Genomic DNA, 14172 nt, shown 5'->3' on the forward strand with positions numbered 1-14172 from the left:
AGAGTTTCGCTCTGACGAACCGATGATCAGTGTCACAGTGGTTTCAGCCACGCATGGCTCGTGTGAAGAAGACATCTAGGCAATCTCTTTCTCTGATAATAAAGTGGTCAATGAGATGCTAGTATTTGGATCATGGGTGTTGCCACGAGCCCTTTTCGGTCTGCCTAAACAAGGTATCGGTGATAGTTAGGTTGTCAGGTTGCTGAGGAGGAGTAGGCCATTGGGATTACACTTGCCTACTCCGTTTCTCCCCATGGTTCCTACCAAATGTCAGCATCTCTTCCAACTCTGGCATTGAAGTCACCTAGGAGCACAACCTTATCTTCTCTGGTGATAGAGATTAGCACTCTGTCGAGGTCGGCATAAAAGGCCTCCTTGATGTCATCCTCTGCATCCAGTGTTAGGGCATATGCACTGATGAAGAAAGCATGATATGAGTGATTCAGTGGGACTCGGGGCGTCATGAGGCGCTTGTTGATTCCAATAGGCATTTCAGTTAGCCTGTGTAGGATGCGTTGGCGGATGGCAAAGCCAACTCCATAAATGCTGTTTCTCTCTGCGGCAGGCTTACCCTTCCAGAAAAATGAGAGACGGACCCCCGTTCTATGAGTCGACCCTCTTATGGGAGCCGGGACTAACTACGGGCTGGTATGTCATGTTATACTTAAACAGCTATTTTACAACAAGGGCGGTTCTTCTTTCAGGACGCTCAGTTCTGCCAGTATCCAGAAGGGTCCTGACATTCCATGCAGCAACCATAAGAGGTTGTATAATGTGTTTTTTTGCTTAGATCTTGATTATGATTATGTTTTCAACCGCTTAAGGATGACCTTACTGAGTGTGGTTGCCCAGTCAGGTTGGTTCTTTAGGCAGACCATGTTTAGGGCCCCTTTTCTAGCCCCTTCCCCATGTGGGGTGAGTAGAGTGGCTCCTCGAAAGCACTAATCAGTCGCACAGACAGGACCAGGTTGCAGTGCTCCCTATATCCCAGTGCATAAACGACCATGATATATATGCCGCCCATCTGCCGCCATGGGACTTTTGGGGGTATAGGGGTTTTGGTGATATGAGAAGTATGATGAGCTGGATGATGGCTGTGCATGAGTTGATTTATGTGGTGAGGCAGGAGCGCAGGCTACAACCACACATTTTGGCTCTCCCTTTTCCTGATCCAGTGGCTTATGCAGTTGCAACGACTGGGGAGAGGGAGAGTTGCAATGGGTTGCCAATAGCCTAGTATTTTGGATTTCGCCTTAGTACTTTGTCAATCTTGCATTGCCTTCATTCTCCGGTGTAGTCGTTGGGTTCCCATGTTGGTCACCTCTTACGCCTATATCGCCGTTGGGGTCTTATTGGAGCTCTGTAAGCATGTCTGCTTGTTGCGGGGCTCCACTGCAGATTTTTCTTTTGGGGTTTACTCCCGTAGCCTTGTTCCTGCCAAGGTTAATCTGCAAGGCACCAAGGCAATGGTTGGTAGGTGCCAAGACGACTCCACATGCCAGTGGGCCTATGCACAATCCTTTTGGGGTCCACTGCTGCTCTGTGATCCCCTGCTGGTCTAGCCTGGGCCCATGAGGCACCCAGTTACTGTGTGTTGTCACGAGAAGGCACAGCAAGAGTCTTGATTGTGAAGAGGCTGTGTACTAGCTGGGGAAGACTTAGGTAAGTTGCTTCCCTGTTCGCCACTAGGGCTAGCCAGCGGCGGTAGCTGAAGGTGAAAGGGAATGCAAGCATTGCTTGCACCTTAACATTAACATAATGCTGCCCCACTAGACGCATTACACCACCCTGTGTGCACATACATACATACATACATACATACATACATACATACATACATACATACATACATACATACATACACAGGGTGATTGGAGGAGGATATGACACAACTGAGGTTGGAACGATTACTTTGATTAACTGAGCAAAATACCGCAGATGAAGAAGCGGCAGGTACGCCTTACCACCAGTCATAGCTCTCTCTCTCTCTCTCTCTCCTATTATTCTAAACCTGTACTCGAGTCATACATAAATGACCTTTAGTTCTGCAAACATGTATTGAATACTCAATGTAGGTGATATAACAAAGGATACTCAAACTATCCAACCAGGAGCGAACTCTTAGCAATAGTTTTAAATTTAGATTTAGGTGCGAGATAGGTAAACATTCGTTTGCAAATAGAGTAGTGGATGAGTGGAACAAGCTACCATACATCATCATTAACTCGAACACACTGTATAGCTTCAAATATAGGTTGGATGGATATATGAGCTATAGGGGTTGCGTGTAAACGGGACTGCCCAGTGTGGGCCAATAGGCCCGCTGCAGTTTCCTCCATTCTTATGTTCTTATGTTCCTCTTTTAAGCTTCTCCATAAAAAATATAATTTCAAACTGTATTTACAAATCTTCCTTTTGATAATGAAAACGTTTATTTAGCCAGAAAAAGACAGATACAGAGTCGATAAAAATAACAATATTAACATGGCTGAGCCAGTTAAGAGCCTGAGGTCTCTTGAAGGCACCTGATATATACAGTACATTTATCTCAAGGAAGTACATTATTATGTAACACTTAGTATCATCTGGGATAATATACATAGCATGGTGGTAGGAGGAACATATCGGAATGTTACCACGTTATTTAGTTATTTTATTTATCTTATTTATTTTTTACATTTACTGTATATTATAAGTATAGACATATTTTACAGTGGTGTCGTTAATGCATAAATATGATAAGGGAGGGAGGCAGAACATCATGGGTTGTAATAAAATGGAACAAGAGGACAGAGCTGTCAGTATCATATCTAGTCGACATATATAATTTTTGTAATGGTAATTTCTATTTATCTACATGAAAATTTCTGATATAAGGGTTTTGGTGGTACAATAAAAGTAGGTATATAAGTAGGTAGTACAAAAATATTAATACTTAGACAATACATATTTTTTCAAGAGATTATTTAAAGGAAAGGAGCGTAGTCTTTGCTGGGATGGTTGGGGATAAGTTGTTCCACCTCTTCACACCATGATATTTTATGGAGATCTGGGACTGAGAGGAGCGCATGGGGGATGGTCCTAGTATCTCTGACTATTCCAGAACTGGGAATAAATCTTGTCAATCAAGTGATTGGCAGATTTGTAAACAAATAGGGCACAGCAGTGGGGTGATCTTTTTTTTTTTTCAGTTAGGTCATTGTCCGCACAAATCTCGTCTGTGCAGTAATCAGGGGTTGTGGTTTTGAAGAGCCAGAGGCCCCCATAGTGTGTGACAGTGTATCAAGTGTTGGTAAACAAGATCATAATAGATTTCTTTCATTGCTGTAAGAGTGAGTGACTGTCGAGTGTGATACATGATACCGCACTATTTATTGACTTTACTGTCAATGGCTTCTGTGTGGTTTCTCCAGCTAAGTTTCTCATCAACAATAGCCTCAAGGAATTTGGTATTTTGTTTGCGTTTGAGGTCTGTATTACCAAGGTACAGGGGGTCCAAATCTGGAGGTAGGTTTTCCTTCCGTAAAAGATTGTGTAGAGGTTTTTTCCGAGGTTTAAGGTCAGTTTATTACGTATTACCCAGGTCCTAACTTTAGTCAGTTCAGTGTTCATAGTTCTCATCAAGGAATGGAGATCTGAGTTGCTGGTATAGAGATTACTATCGTCTGCAAATAAGTTGTATTTTATGAGTGTACTGGAGTGGACTACAGTATATCGTTTATGTACAATAAGAACAGTACAAAACCGAGACTGGAGCCTTGAGGGACGTCACACAAAATTGGTGAGGAGTCAGATTGATGATTATTATAGCAGGCATACTGCTTCCTGATAGACAGCCATCAAACATCTTAATGGTCACGTGATATTGTCCGGAGATGCACCATAATTGTCCGTCAACGTACACGAATAATTCACACTTTTGTCAAGTTTCTAAGTGAATGACTACCGATGGCTCTCACATAACCACCGGTTTACCCCAGGTGTCTCAAAATAGCCAGAAACACATTGTAAATATCTCTAAAATATCCTTCCATCTCGCGAAAATACCCAGGAAATGCTGACACATTTGCTCCTAAATCCATTTGGATGATAAATTGTCGAAAAGATGACCCGTGTCGCCCCCCTTCAGTAGTTCGTCAGGGGCTTCACTACCTTCACCACCACCACCAGTAATACGGGCAGTTGTAGGTGGCTAAACAGACATCACAGCAGGACTGACATCACAGCTACCTAAAGGATAAACTTAACCAATAATCACGGCAATAGCAAAGGAGTTTATACCTTGTTGGTCTTCCACATAGTTTATAATGTTAGTCTCCTTCTTCACTTTATACCATGTTGGTCTCCCTCTCCACTTTATACCATGCTGGTCTCCCTCACAGTTTATATCATGTGCTTCTCGCCCACAGACTCAGAGGCGATGGAGTGCACGTCAGACAGGTTGGTGATCAGGGACAAGGAGGGTCGCTTGCTGTTCTCTGCCACCCGTGAGGAGGTTTTAGTAGGCGCCAGATACCTAACTGTTAAAGGTAGTGTATGGCCGTCACTCTCCACCCTGAGCTCACCACCCGTTTTTACCTATTGCTCACTCACTAACTCACTCACTCACTCACTCACTCACCACTCACAACCCGTCACATGCTCACCACCCGTCACTCACTCAACACCCTCATTCATTCACCACCCGTTACTCACGCAACAAGCGTCACACATTCACAACCCGTTACTCACTCACAATCCGTCACTTATTCAACACCCGTCACACACTCACAACCCGTCACTCACTCATTACCCCTCACTCACTCATCACCCGTCGCTCATTCAATACCCGTCACTCACTCACAACACGTCACACATACTCATAAACCGCCATTCACCCATCACCCGTCAATCAACATCTGTCACTCACTGAACACCCGTCACTCACTCAACACCCGTAACTCACTCACAACCTGTCACAATTAAACTGTGGGCTTCCATTCATTGGTAAATCTTCATTCGTCATTTTCTGCCTGCATTTTTTTATAATTTTTCCCGTGGAATACCTCATGACACTAACACACACACACACACACACACACTCACCTGCCGCGGGCCTCAAACTCCGTCTCAATTACCACCTGTGTTTCTCTTGGCTGGGAAGCGTCTGGCGGAGTATACACAAATATATACAAAATCCTACTATCGTGTTGAAGAAGGGAAGTCACCTCTCCTCTCAAAGACCATACAGCAAAACTCTCCTAAATCACCTGCCATTACCTAGATCACCTACGTAATCATCTCAGTTACCTTAATCCCTTTGGTTACCATCTAAATTACTTTCATAATCATCTTAATTATCTTGATCATCAACAGTTATTTAACACTGATCATTATCTTAGAACTAAATATTAATCGCCTTAACCATCACTACGATCATTACCTTACATTACCTTAATAATCTTAAATAATTTCACCTTAACTATCACCTTAATGATCATCCTAATCATCACCTGGATGTCCCTGGCAGGTGAGGGCGGGGCGGTGTTTAGCGGTTCAGTTCAGACGGAGCACGTGGCGGCGCCCGTCAGAGAGAGCCTTCTACTGGAGTCCCTCACGCGCAGTCTTGAGATCACTGCGCCTCAAGGAGTGGTGCTTGAGTCACGCGCAGGCACCATCACCGCCCGATGTCTACACGACTTTACCCTCCAATCCACTGGGGGCGTGGTGAGTTATTAGGGCTGTGTGGTGAGTTATTAGGGCTGTGTGGTGAGTTATTAAGGCTGTGTGTTGAGCTATTGGGACTGTGTGGTGAGTTATTAGGGCTGTGTGGTGAGTTATTAGGGCTGTGTGGTGAGCTATTAGGTCTGTGTGGTGAGTTATTACACCTGTGTGGTGAGCTATTGGGACTGTGTGGTGAGTTATTAGGGCGCCAGTGGGTATTGTGATAACATTGATTGTTACACACGTTCTGTGGTATTCACACACACACACACACACACACACACTAGCCCCCCCACCCTCTCCCAACACACAAGAACCTGGAGGAGAATGTTTATGCTGGGAATACGTGTAGAGGCGTCAGGCTGTTGGAGCGTGCTGGCAAGTCGTAAGGGGGCGGCCCTAGAGACCCAGCCAACGCCTCCGCCTACCATTTATCAGGTGTTTTGTTATGATGTAACACCTTACCCTCTTCAATTTAGTGTAGCCTAACGTCCTCTCTCATCAATACTGTATTGTTTGACTGTATAGGACTATGGGGTTGCTTTTCGTTTGTCTCTTTGTCTGACTGTAAAAGATTAGAAATTAAAAATAGATAGATATGAATGGTTTTGGTATTGACTTTTAAAGGTGCTGTACGTTAAAAGGTTCTGTCCACTTGTGTCCACCTGCTGGCTCCAGTGCTGTCAATCGACCTCAGGATCACACTCGATTACGTCATTTATCTCAAACTAATTTCACCTCCCCGGTAAGATACAACAGCTCTCCCATCAAACTTAAAGTACATCCATTGTAATACTAAATGGTACAATGTCTCTTTCACGAATATAAAACCATCCTGGTAGATAAAATTAGCTTTTCCTCTTTACTACAGTTATTATAACAAATTTTGTACAAGGTTTTGCTCATCAATTCTAATATATTACAGTAGTTTCCTTCTACAAATACAGCAACAACACAAGGTTATAATGTTTCTTCTGCACACACACAACCTCACTTGTAGAAGTTGTAGGGTCCAGCTGCTGATCTCTCACCAGTACGTCTAATGGGTTACACACAGGGCCGGATTAACCATGAGGCACTGGCCTCAGGCCCCCAGACTCTTAGGGGCCCCCAGATTCTAAGGATAAAAATATTTAGCTATATATGCCATTAAATGATCAATTAGTAAGTAAACTATTAACTATTTCGTTCTTAATGTGTCCAATTGGATCATACATATACATTTTAGTGACTCGGTAGTGGCGTGTGGCAACTGTTAGTCTGTTCGACAACAGTAGCTGACGACACTCAGCTGATCCGGGACTCCATTGTGACGTACGGACGGTAGAGTAGGGGGCCCCCAAGATGATCTGTGCCTCAGGCCCCTATTAAGCTTACTGTAGGGGTATCGAGATATTAATGTTGTCTAGCACTCAGGATGGAAGGAAACTCTAATGTGGTTTTCTTGTATAATATATAAGTTATATGATAGACAGTCTGGTGCTGGAGATGCCGTGTGGTGGGGAGCTGCTCAGTAGAAGACGTTCGGTGAGTAGCGTGTTGAAGGAGGTAGATGTGCAGGAGCTTCGTTAGAGAAGATGTTGCCTGTTGCTGGCCTCCTGGTTGAATAAATGTTAACAGCGTGGAGCTTGCTGGAGGAGGTGTTGCTTGTTCAGGAAGATGGGCAGAATGAATCTCAATGGAGAGACAGAGCTTATATACCCAGCAGCAGCCGCCAGTCCTCTATGAATCATGTTGGGAAAACCCAGAAAGTTGCCGGTGAGTAGTTTCGTTGCTAAGCAACCGTACCATCTGGCATCAGCTCTCGCTTGGTTGCTAGGAGACGCCAGCGCGTCGGAATGCTGTAGCAGGTGGTGGCTGTGGCTACGCAGTTGTAAGCAGTTGTAGGGGAGACGTCCACTACAATACTTCCCCTCCCCTCCCGGCGCGGCGGGAGGCTGGATGTTGTCCGGGTTGTGTCCCACACATAACACATACCGGGCAGGTGTATGTAGGACTCGACCGCTACGTGTAACAACTCCGTCCAGTGACACAAAACCTGTGGGGGAATTAGGAGGAGAAAGAGGGTTTGGGATTAGAGGAGGTTGTACAAGCAATGGTTGTTGTGCTCCTGCTGCTGCAGGGGCTGCGTCAGGAGGAGGGTCCATGGCAGGAGCAGGTTCTATGATAGAAGGGAGGCCTATTACAGGTTCAGGTTCTATGACAGGAGGAGGGTCTATGACAGGAGCAGGTTCTATGATAGGAGGGAGGTTTATTACAGGTTCAGGTTCTATGACAGGAGCAGGTTGTACATGAGGGTGAAAAGAGGGTGCCCAGAAATGTCGTGGGCGTGGTGTTGCTGCCGGTGGTAACTGCGGGTGGACTGGTGCAGGCGTAGTTTGTTGATGGTGCTGCTGGGCTGGGGGCCCGACGGGTAAGGCGGCCGGTTTGACTCGGTCTATGCTGACGGTGTCATGTCTGCCATTCCGGATAATTGTCAGGAACTTTGCAGAACGGGTAACCACCTGGAAGGGTCCATCGTAGGGGCGTTGTAATGGGTTGCGGTGAGCATCATGCCTGACGAAAACATACTCGGCTGTGAGTAGTGCAGGAGGGATGTGTTCAGGGCGCCGAGTAGGCTGGCGTGGAGCAGTAGCTCTGAATGCAGACACTGCTTGTCGTAGCTTTTGGAGTAAGTCGTGACGGACGGCTGGAGTGGTTTGGTTGGGATCAGGAGGGAGTGAGAAATCCCAGGGTAGCCGAAGGGGCTCGCCTAGTGTCAGATCTGCTGGGCTACAATCCATATCCTCCTTGTGAGACGCACGGATGCCGAGGAGCACTAAGGGAAGCGCATCAGTCCAGCTGTAAGGGTCGTGCTGTGCCTTGAGTGCGTCCTTCAGCTGCCGGTGAAAACGTTCTACCATGCCGTTGGCTTGAGGGTGGTATGCTGTAGTGCGTTGTCTAGACGTGCCGAGGAACTGTAGGAGGTGCTGCCAGAGTTGTGACTCAAACTGTACTCCTCGGTCAGTGATTACGGTTGCGGGGGGCCAAAACGGGAAACCCAACCGGACATGAAGGCGCGGACAGTAGTCTCTGCTGTAGCGTTGGGCATGGGAATTGTTTCTGTCCACCTGGTGAAACGGTCGATGCAGGTGAAGATGTAGGTGCTACCGTAGGATGATGGTAGAGGTCCCACGATGTCGAGGTGTTCTACTTGAAAACGGCCTTTGAGAATAGGAAAGGCTTGTAAGGGGGCCCGTATGTGACGATGTATTTTGGAGGACTGGCAGGCCAGGCACTGGGCAGCCCATTTCTTAGTATCAGACTTGATGCCGGGCCAGACGACACGTTGCGTGTGGAGGCGCTGGGAGGCCCGCACACCCGGGTGGCTGAGACCATGGATGCGGTCGAAAACAGCGCGGCGGTGGACGTGAGGCACGAATGGTCTAGGCTGTCCAAAGGATACGTCGCACCACAATTTTATCTTTGTGCCAGGAACAGGGAGTTCTTGGAGTATGAGGCCTGAGGGGGATGTCTTGTATGCTGCCAGGTCTTCGTCTTTCTCTTGAGCCGCGGCTAGCTGCCCATAATCAATGGGTGGAGATGAGGGAAGAATGGTGGATATACAACGAGAGAGGGCGTCGGCGATCTCGTTGTGGCTGCCTTTAATGTGTTGGACGTCGCTGGAGAACTCCGAGATGTAAGCCAAGTGGCGCAGGACACGAGGTGTATGTGACTGGGAAGCTGAAGCGAAGGCGTGGACGAGGGGCTTGTGATCAGTGAAGATGGTGAACTGACGGGCCTCGAGGAAGTGTTGGAAATGTCTGACAGCCAAGTATATGGCCAGGAGTTCTCGATCAAAAGCGCTGTACTTGAGGTGTGGTGGTTGAAGCCGTTGTGAGAAGAAAGCAACGGGCATGAAAATTCCGTTGATCTCCTGCTGTAAGACGGCGCCCACTGCAGTAGAAGAAGCGTCTGTTGTGAGAGTGGTCCGGGCGTTAGGTGCGGGGTGGGCCAGGAGGGTGAGGCGTGTGATGTGCTGTTTGATAGTGGTGAATGCCGTAGTAGCCTCTTGAGTCCACATGAGAGACTTGTGAGACTTTTTTGGGCGTCCCTTGAGAAGGTCGTGTAGGGGGGCTAGGACGGTGGCAGCTTTGTCAATGAAGCGGTGGTAGTAGTTGACTAAACCCAGGAACTCTCGGAGTTTCTTCGCCGTTTCAGGTTTGGGGAACTCCCTAATCGCGGTTATCTTCTGTGGTAGGGGTTTTATGCCACTGGGCGAGACTCTGTGACCGAGGAAATCGATGGCCGAGGTTCCAAAGACGCACTTAGCAGGATGAACTTTCATGTTGTTGTTTTGCAGGCGTTGAAGAAGGAGTTGTAGGTGGTGGCAGTGCTCGGCAGGCGTCGAGGATGCGACGAGGATGTCGTCAATGTAGACGGTGACAAAATCGAGGTCGCGAAGCATATGGTCCATGAACCTCTGGAAAGTCTGTGCTGCATTGCGTAAGCCAAAACTCATGAAAGTGTACTCGAAGAGTCCAAACGGAGTGGTGATGGCTGTCTTCTGGGTATCTGCCGGTGCTACTGGGATCTGGTGGAAGGCACGCTCCAAGTCGATCTTCGAGAAGATAGTCTTGCCATGAAGTTTGTGGTGAAAGTCCTGGACATGCGGAATAGGGTACCTGTCAGGTTTGGTGACGAGATTCAGGGCTCTGTAGTCGCCACACACCCTCCACTCGCCGGGTGTTCGCTTAGGAACCATGTGAAGATGCGATGCCCAGGGACTCCTTGAAGGGCGAATGATGCCGTCTTGCAGTAGTTTGTTGAATTCTACTTTGGCTGTGTACAGGAGCTCAGGGCGCAGGCGGCGAGGGCGTGAAAAGACTGGTGGTCCTTTGGTTTCGATGTGGTGGACAATTCCCAACGTAGGTGGTGGGGGTAGGGAGACTCGGGGTGAGAAAAGCTCCTTGAATTCGTCGAGCAGGGAGGAGAACTCGTTGGAAGGCGCAAGACAGGTGATAGCGTCCGTGTGTCTGGCACGAGAACCCTGGATCTTGCGTGCTGTAGGCTCATGAATGAGGCATAGATGACTTGGTTTGACGCCGAGCTTGTGGAAGGTGAGGAAGTCGAAACCAAGGATGGGTTGAGACACGTCTGCTATCACGAATAACCAACGCAGAGTCTTGGGCAGGGTCTAAGGCGAGGGTGCGTACGCCGTAGGAGGCGATAGAGGTACCGTTGGCAGCGAACAGGTCATACGAGGGTTGCTTTGACTTGTCTCGTAGTGAGGGAGGGATGAGGCTGACCGATGAACCGATGTCGATGAGGAACTTCTTGCCGGAGGTGCGGTCGGTGACGCACAGTTATGAGACGCCTGGAGGGATGGAGGCTGAGGCGTCTACCAGCCTCCGGTGTTGCCGTTTCCCGAATAGGTGCAATAGGGCTCACAGTTTCGAGCATTGCGGCCGAAAGTCTGGTGATACCAGCAGAGGGTAAATTTGTTGTGCTGGGGGTTGGCTGCTGTGTGTCGGAACTTGTAGGGCGTAGTGTGTGAGTCAGGAACCGGCGCAGCAGCGGGTATGGAGGAGCAGAACTGCTCAATGGTGTCCATCCTGCGGTTCAAAATTTGCAACAGGTCCTTGATGTCTTGTGAGCTATTGCTCGGCTGAGGGGTGTTGACCCGGCTCACAAGTTCGATGGTAGGTACTGGTGTGACCGTGGCGGCAAGGGGTGCAGCAGCGCACTCGTTAAAAATTCTATCTGCCGCGGTTGCATATAGTTCCGGTGTCGTAGAGTAATCTACTGCGGACAGGATGTTGCGTACTTCTGTGGGTAGCTTTTGTGCGTGAAGCTGGCGCAGGATAGAGTCGGGGAGTCTGTCTGTGTGACGGGAGTTCAGCCGACACATCTCCTCCCAGAGACGTCCCGGGGTTGAGTTCCCGAGGGAGGTAGAGGATAGATCTTGCAGGAGATTGGGGCTGGTCTGTTGATAACACGTCTTCAAGGCAGCCCGCAGGGTAGCGAATTTGTTGTGATCTGGAGGGTTGGAAATGGTTTGTGAGACCCGCGTGGCCACTTCCGTGGGCAAGGCACAGAGCAGGGCGCAATACTTTTGCCAGTCGGTCGCTCGTGAGCCGGCGAGGGCTGCTTCCACATGGTCAAGCCAGTCCTCGACGTTGTGGTTGAAAGTCGGCAGAGAGATCCGTCCGTCCTCCATCCTGTGTGAGTGCTTATCTCCGGGAGTCACCATTGTAGGGGTATCGAGATATTAATGTTGTCTAGCACTCAGGATGGAAGGAAACTCTAATGTGGTTTTCTTGTATAATATATAAGTTATATGATAGACAGTCTGGTGCTGGAGATGCCGTGTGGTGGGGAGCTGCTCAGTAGAAGACGTTCGGTGAGTAGCGTGTTGAAGGAGGTAGATGTGCAGGAGCTTCGTTTGAGAAGATGTTGCCTGTTGCTGGCCTCCTGGTTGAATAAATGTTAACAGCGTGGATCTTGCTGGAGGAGGTGTTGCTTGTTCAGGAAGATGGGCAGAATGAATCTCAATGGAGAGACAGAGCTTATATACCCAGCAGCAGCCGCCAGTCCTCTGTGAATCATGTTGGGAAAACCCAGAAAGTTGCCGGTGAGTAGTTTCGTTGCTAAGCAACCGTACCATCTGGCATCAGCTCTCGCTTGGTTGCTAGGAGACGCCAGCGCCTCTGAATGCGGTAGCAGGTGGTGGCTGTGGCTACGCAGTTGTAAGCAGTTGTAGGGGAGACGTCCACTACATTACTCCGGCACTAGGTTGTATGTGTGTGTGTGAGAGAGAGGTTGTGTAACTTACACAACCTCTCTCACACACACACACACACACACATACACACACACACACACACACACATACAACTTAGTTATACATAGTAATACAAGCTTTCTAAGTAAGGTACAACGCTTATTTCTCAAGGGTTCGAGTCCTGCTTGGCCCAGACCAAGGAATATCATAAGTAACTAAAACATCTTATATTTGTGATGCAGCCCCGACACTGGTGCCATCTATTGGACAAGCTAGAAATCATAGAAAATTGTCATTGGCGTTAAGAAAAAAATAGCAATAAATAACATTTCCCGTGAATTTTACTGTCTCTACCTTGAGAATTCACTTAATTAATTATTTTTATTATTTATCATTTCACCACTTATCACCTTATTAGCCGTTCGCGAGGTTTGTTCTTTGTTAGTTTTGTTATGAACTATACAGGGTGGTCCGAAAATACCTTTCATTAATCATGGGATATATATTCCTGAGATACAAATAAAGATATATGACTAAATGACCAAATTGTCAATTCTCAATAGTTTCGGAGTTACAGCATATGACAGGTTTGGTAGTAATGTGATAAAACCTACAGTATATGGGGTGTAAATGAAACACCCATTGCTGTTAGTGTCGCTTATTAACAATAACAACGCCATATGCCATATGATTTGTAAAGGGATTAACATTTAGAGCAAATGTTCAAAGTTCCGCCCCTCTTGGTCAATGCAGGCCCGTCCCACAAATGAGTGTCACACACTTTCAAAGACGCGAGGGTTTCGAATGTTTGTCACACTTTCCTGCACACGGCGCCAAAATTACTTGCGGTTTGGGATCTCTGCAACATACACCTTGCTTTTCATGTGACCCCACAGGTAGAAATCAAGGAGATTTATTTCTGGTGACCTTAGGTTTCATCACATTACTACCAAACCTGTCATATGCTGTAACTCTGAAAAGATTGAGAATTGACTATTTGGTCATTTAGTCATTTATCTTTATTTATGTCTTAGGAATACGCCCCCTGATTTATGAAAGGTATTTACGGAACACCCTATATTGTCTGGTGTCAGTAGAGGAGACTTGTGATATTTGGGAATGTCACACCTGACCAAGTTAGAACTCAAACCCATATCACACATAGAAATATACACGAACCGCTCTCTTGCTTTTCTTCTATTGGTTTCCGATATTTCTAATTGTACATTCAAAATGAGGAGATAAAATTACACTAGAAACAACTATAATAGGAGATGAGATTACTTGATGAGTGCTATCGGACAATCTAGTTCACAAAGCAGCAACAAATAAGACCTGCCACGCGAATGGCTAGTAAGATATAAGTGGTGAAATGATAATTAAACTGCAGTTTAACTGCCACTGCTTATGAGTGAACCACATGACTATGAACCTACGGTCAATTTACAGTAGTGCACCGTTTTTCGGTCTTTTTATATTAGTGCACTGTTCTATCTCTCGGTGTTAGAATCTATGTTTTTTTTTCCGAATGTTTAGACATTTTTAAGACATCTTTCTTCAAATCAATTTCAATTTAAATATTTTATTCCTTGATAAAGGAAGCGGGATCCTAGTGTTGTTACTAGGTACCCATATACAATAACACCAGAAGCATCTGACAAGTGTCACAAGTACTGTAGTACCCCGATTTACGCGGTCAATTGAAC

The sequence above is a fragment of the Homarus americanus genome, unplaced genomic scaffold (genome assembly GCF_018991925.1).
Source record: "Homarus americanus isolate GMGI-L3 unplaced genomic scaffold, GMGI_Hamer_2.0 scaffold34921, whole genome shotgun sequence".
NCBI classification, from domain to species: domain Eukaryota; kingdom Metazoa; phylum Arthropoda; class Malacostraca; order Decapoda; family Nephropidae; genus Homarus; species Homarus americanus.